At 31.5% G+C, this 6,449-nt stretch overlaps 1 non-coding gene across 1 annotated transcript; it reads left to right on the top strand.

Moving 5' to 3' along the window:
• The first annotated feature begins 5,488 nt into the window (after nucleotides 1-5,488).
• Nucleotides 5,489-5,560, top strand: TRNAA-AGC (transfer RNA alanine (anticodon AGC)). Its single transcript has one exon. It is a non-coding gene; the product is annotated as a tRNA-Ala (tRNA).
• Nucleotides 5,561-6,449: the final 889 nt, after the last annotated feature.

The raw sequence follows: 6,449 nt of genomic DNA, 5'->3' as shown, positions 1-6,449 counted from the left end.
TAAAAGTCATTCAAAGAGATGTTTATTTTATTATTCCAGAGGTAGAACCATTGGGATACATTTTAGACCATAGAGGATACATTGTAGACCACAGAGGCAAACAAATAGACTCAGAGATAATTAATTAAATTGTATTTTTTAGATGTATCCCAAGGTAAATTTTGAAAAGATTTTAGAGAGATAAAATATATTTTCTTTGCAAATACAATATTCTCACATGCAATAAGTGGATACACAGAGGGGAACCTAGATTGATGAAGCTCTTGATGTTGAATCATCTATAATCTCCCAGCTAGCCTTCTTCAATCCTTTCTTGTAGCTTGGTGAGAATTCTTCTGGAACAACTTAGCAATTCTACAATGAAATGTGGCTACAAAATCCTACTACAATCCACAAGCATATATAAGAACTTAGAAATTACTTCTTTTCATCAAAAATAAAAAAGGATCTCCCTTTTAGAAAGTTTATCATGCATTATATAGAAAAGATGCACCAATTCCACTATCAAGAGAATTAATTGAAAATCAAGGTTCTTTCCAAAATTGGTTTCATCCAAAATTGATTGATAAATTAATGGAGGAATTAAATGCAATAATATAGAATTTGAAATTACTTCTAGAAGCTTCTCATTTCCTCCTAGGGAATGTACTCAATTGATATTTTGAATAAATAATTAATTTTCCACTAAAATTTATGATTTCACAACATTTAATCCCTTTTATTAAAATTAGTTTCAACCTTAATAAATAAAACACTTCTAACTAACAATAATCACAAAATGATATGAAATATAATAATAACAATAGTAGTAGCAAGTTTTTATCAAGAGGGTTATGACAACATGAATTGTGGCATTCATTAGTTTAACTTAAAAAATGTGAATACAAATAATATTATAATAATAATTATTACTATCGCATAATATAGAAGAGATAATCTTGGAATAGTCTTATTTTTTTATTATACATACATACAGATAAATATATATATATATATATATATATATATATATATATATATATATATATATGTATATATATATATATATATATATATATACATATATATACATATATATATATATACATATATATATATATATATATACATATATACATATATATATATATATATATATATACATATATATATATATATATAATAAATCATGTATAACTAATTTAAATTTTAAAAATATATAATATTGGGGATTTTCTTATTCAATACAATTATTTTATGTTCATATTTACAATTTCAACATCTAGTTGTCTAAATTTCTCACCTATCATATTTCTTCCTTCTAACTTCTTTCAATTTGTATTGTTCAACTTTCCTCTCTTAATTTCTAGAGAGATATTATAATTAACTTTCTTCTTTTCCATATCCTCTCTGTTTTCATTGTCTTGCCTCCATCTCTTAATTAGTAGAGGTCTATGATGATTATTATGTGTCTTACCTCTCCTAACTTTTGTTTAACATCTGAGCTCTCCTATGTCTAAACTCGTTTTGTAAAGGGTACTCCTCTCTTAACTTATCTTTCTAGAGGGTTATGATTATTAACATGTTTTTAATCTATTTTAACATTTAATAGTTAGAAAAAAATTGCTTGCTTTCTTGGAATTTTTAGATTCAAATCATATTTGCTTGCTACCCTAGCATTTTGAAGTCAAATCAAAATTTCATGAGGTTGGCCAATTGATGTTCAATTTCTTCTTTAGGGATATAATATGTATCTCTTCTCACATCTAATTGAACACAATCATATTCATATTCAACTCAAACTTCATGAAATCCTTTCCTACCTATTATATCTTCCTCGAATAAACATCCATCATCCATCTATCCATCTATCTATATTTATATCTATATATATTTATGTATATATGTGTGCATATATATATATATATATGTGTGTGTGTGTGTGTGTGTGTGTGTGTGTGTGTGTGTGTGTGTGTATTTATGTACACACAGACACATACAACTTACATGAAAATGGGTCTATGATATTATTATCACTTGAAACATTGAAATGAGACACTGGAAGGAAATAAAATAGAATATATTCATATGTATGCTTGGCTTTCAAACTTTCTAGTTATAAAAAATTTTAATGTGGAATTTCTTGGAATATACGTAAAAAGTTAATTTATTGGAGTATATAATAAATTATTTATGTACCAACAATCTATTAGGCTTGTTAAGAGACAATTCTAATAGTATGAGATACTTAATTTTTATTGTTCATTTTCATCTCAATTTCATATGTTTAAAAAATTTAAAGTGAGTGGAGACCTCAACAAATAAGTGTTCTTCCCTAGCATCTATCCACCATGTAGCAAAACCTCTCCAATACAAAAAAGAGCAATCCAAGTCTAGATTACCAGTAGCAAAGAAATGATGAAAATGAAAAGGGAGTTCCTCATAATTCAACAATTGTATCCAAGGCTTGTCCCTAACCATCAAAAGAACATTCTTGAGGAGAGGCTTGGAGATGTCAATGCCAAAAAGAATGAAAGAAAATGTGGAGTGATGCATGTGGGAAGTGGAATTGAATTCATTTTCATAATATGACTAATAGAATTGCTACTTGTCTCATAAAAGGGATTGTCTTAAAACTAAACTAGATGGTTAGGAAATGTGACCCAAATTGGATGCACAAATAGTGGTTTAATGAGGGAATCAAAAGAGAAAATTTACGGTTTTACTAAAAGACAGTGCTCTCTATGGGCCCAAGAATGTCCCAACACTATTTTGATCATCATACAATGAATGTTTAGCTATGAAAATACTCTTTCCACAAGGAATAGAGTTTGATCTTGTCAAACACCAAAGATCTCTAGGAGGTTTGGTTCTAGTTGTGTAGGTTAATGGAAGTAGCCCAAAGGGTAGCTAAGTAGAAAATTAAACCATGTCTTTATTATAGATCCTCATTATCTATCATTTCCTCACCATAACAATTATTAGAGATGAAATGACAAAAAAAAGTTGTTGAACTGAATGTTGAGGAGTAGGTCCAAACTGAGGAACAAAGGTATAGCTTTTGCATTTCACAATAAATCTCAAAATAGGGCTATGCCAAGACTCATGGTATGTAGGAACCTAATGCCCTAGTACATAAGCATTAATTGTATGAAAAGGGCCAACAAACACACCTATTGTCACACTAGGTCCAACTACAATTAATGTGAGTTGTCCCATCATGAGGAAAGGTTGTTCTAGGAGAATGGATTGCTTCAAACAACAACAAAAAACTAATAATAACCCATATGCATGAAGACACTATGAGCAAGATTGGGAAGGCCATTTTTTTAAGAATCCTTTTATGCAATTGTTTTTGATAAAGATAAATAGGTTTTACAGGGACCTGAAACCCAAAGTATTACAGACTAAGGCCAACAACCAACCAGACCAAAAAACTAAGCATAATAGGGGATGAGCCCCACATAGATCAACAACAAAAAACAAAAAAAAAATGAACTAAAAAACAACACCACACACTCAACTAAGAGAGTGCATCAAATCAATGTTTTTATGAATAATACTCCTATTAATATTCTCCAACTCCTCCACGATGAATCTGGAGGTTCCCTAGTCCAGTCTCTCACTCCTAGTTCTAGTACATGGACCCAAACTAATCTTCCCAACAACAACACTCTATCCACCCTCTGAAGAAATATTTTTCTACTTTTCACCCATGGGAGGGTCACTGGTGATGGTCCTGGTTCTATAATCAGTCATCATGGAATTAATCTTTTCCAAGCCATCAGCGCTATTGTTCATCACCTGCGTACTGATTTCCACCAAATTGTTCAGGTTTTCCTTGATCCCACTCACATCCTCTTCCAACATCTCAATTATATGCTCTTGGTTAACTTTCATGGTTTCCACATCCTGCGAATTTTTTTGGCTCATACTCATGATCATCACAGACTTGTTGGGCCTAGGGGATTCCATGAAGGTGCCAACAATACCTTTAATCCCATCTTTTTCCTTCTCCACCCACTTCCAAAATTTTCTCCTGACTTCTAGTATCCTCCAATAGAAAATTCCCCATCACCCTCTCCTCCTTTATCTGTGTGCATATAGTTTAAGTAAGACTACCTAACCCTCGACTTTAGTTATGGGCTGATTTCTATTATGAGACCATAGGTAACTCTATTGGGTGATTTTTGAAATTGACATATCCAAATTGCTCCTTTGGAATGTGGTTTTGATTGCCATGGACAAGCCTTGGATACAACTCTTGGATTATGAGGGCCTTCCCTTTTGTTGTCATGATTGATTTTCTACTTTGAATCTGTACTTGAATTTGTCTTGGGCCTATTTTTATTGTCAATGACTTTACTAGCATAACATGGGCTTTAATGACACTTTAATATATTTTAATACTAAGTTTAATCACGTCTCAAATAGCATTCCTAAATATTGAAATGTAATAAGTCAATGTGCTTGGTTTTATGTTGTAATACATATGCTGCAAAAATATGATATGAATTGAGCGATACAAATTCTTAGTCTTTGAGAGAAGCATTCAAGATTGTTATACATATTAATAGTAATAGGATTTGCATCTACAAAAGTGAATAAATGATATGATGTGAGGATACTATAAGATCCTAACGATAAATGATATTAGAATAAGGAATCATAATCTAAAGATAAGTTGAATAAAATGATGAATAATTTACTAAATTTCAGCAATATAGTTGTTGAGAATTAGAAGGGTCTACCTCTTCATAAGAAAAAATATTCTAAGTAGAAAAGGATGCCTAAGTTATTATGTAAGACTTATAATACAACTTGGAATAATGGGAAACTAGTGCATAATGACCAAAAAATTTCATCTTGTAAGGAGACTCAATACCCCCTCAAAAATAAAATGGTAACTTGATTGATGATACTCCACAATGTTTAATTTTTCAACCGCCTCACACTACTACATAATTTATGGTTGCCTAATCATTTGAAGTTTCAAGTATCTCATGTGATGACTAAAATGATTCTTATTCTAATGAGAATGATGATGTAAATATCTTATCTAGTAAGCTAATTCTTACAAATAATGAGTATTCTTTTTCAGAAGAGAATAGTGTAAATTAGATTTCAAAGATAGAAGACTCGACAAAATGAGAAGTTTTTCCAGCAAAGTTTCTTTGATGATGAGGAAAATAATCAAATTTTCTATATGCAGTTTTGAATATTTTAGTTTAGATCTAATATTTAGAAGACCATAAGATGAAATATAAGCATTGATAGAAGTTGTTGGTGTTGGAAATAAGCCGCACCCGGACCGACGATGGATTGGTCCAAGAGGGGCCAGTAGCATATGGAAGGTTCTAGGTTTGAGTCCTAGTTGGTACATGTCTCAACATGGTATCAGAGCCAGGTCCGGGCTACAAGCCCTAAGCACACAAGAGGTATGGCTTAAGGATGGGTGTTGGGGTTGGAAATAAGCCACACCCAAACTGATGATGGACTGGTCCAAGAGGGACCAGTAGCTCAGTGGTAGAGCACTCCACTAGCATATGGAAGGTCCTAGGCTCAAGTCCTAGCTGGTCCATGTCTCAACAAAGCCTACCAATGTATAGGTTAGCAATAACTACATATTTATGAGTAATACATAGAATGACCAGTAGGGAAGACTTGCTAGTGTATTTATTAAGATAACTGGTAATTATATTAAAGACATAATTACTAATGTAAATGAAACTAATTAAACTTCAAAGAATCAAAATTCACAATTATAGAGTATCAGGTTGAAGGAAAAAATTTCTAATGGATAAGGACATTTCTACAAATTCTTCTAATGCAAAAATGAAATCTTCATAAGAAAATAACAAGAATATTTCTCCGGGTACAATTCATTCCCTCTATTCACTTTAATTAACTTATTAATTACTCCAATCTACCTATACCCTAAAAAAAGACATAACTATTGGAAATTAAAACTCATCTGGTAAGGTCTAATGGCATTTTGGGTTGTCATTGATGGCAACTCATCTCTAGGTGTAGATATTCTCTAACGAGATATATTGATTTATCATTTTTATTTAATTGGGTCAACTGATATCCATCACACTTAATTGGTATTCACTTCACTTCACAACTGGTTAAGTTCTAATCCTCGTAATATGTATCTGGTACCCGGTTAAGGATAGGACCCAACTAAGAGATCTTGTGGCCTTGATAATTTCTTTCAAGGAATTTTTGTTAATGTGTGAGGGCTGACATGATCATCAAGATTATGTATGAAATACCTTGTGATCCTACAACCAACATGATTATATTCTTCATTGAAGCCAACAAGGTGAAAAGTTAGAAGGCTATTTAATGAGATCCTTTCAACGATGGATATAAGAACATATAGGATGCAATTTTAGTTGTGAATCTTTTAGAAATCAAGGGTATGATTTTTGGTGAATGAAAGGAAGCTTTTGTGTCCAATTTCA

The sequence above is a fragment of the Cryptomeria japonica genome, chromosome 11, assembly GCF_030272615.1.
Source record: "Cryptomeria japonica chromosome 11, Sugi_1.0, whole genome shotgun sequence".
Taxonomy (NCBI): domain Eukaryota; kingdom Viridiplantae; phylum Streptophyta; class Pinopsida; order Cupressales; family Cupressaceae; genus Cryptomeria; species Cryptomeria japonica.
Note: the sequence above shows the minus strand (reverse complement) of the source record. Positions and strands in the feature narration are given on the sequence as shown.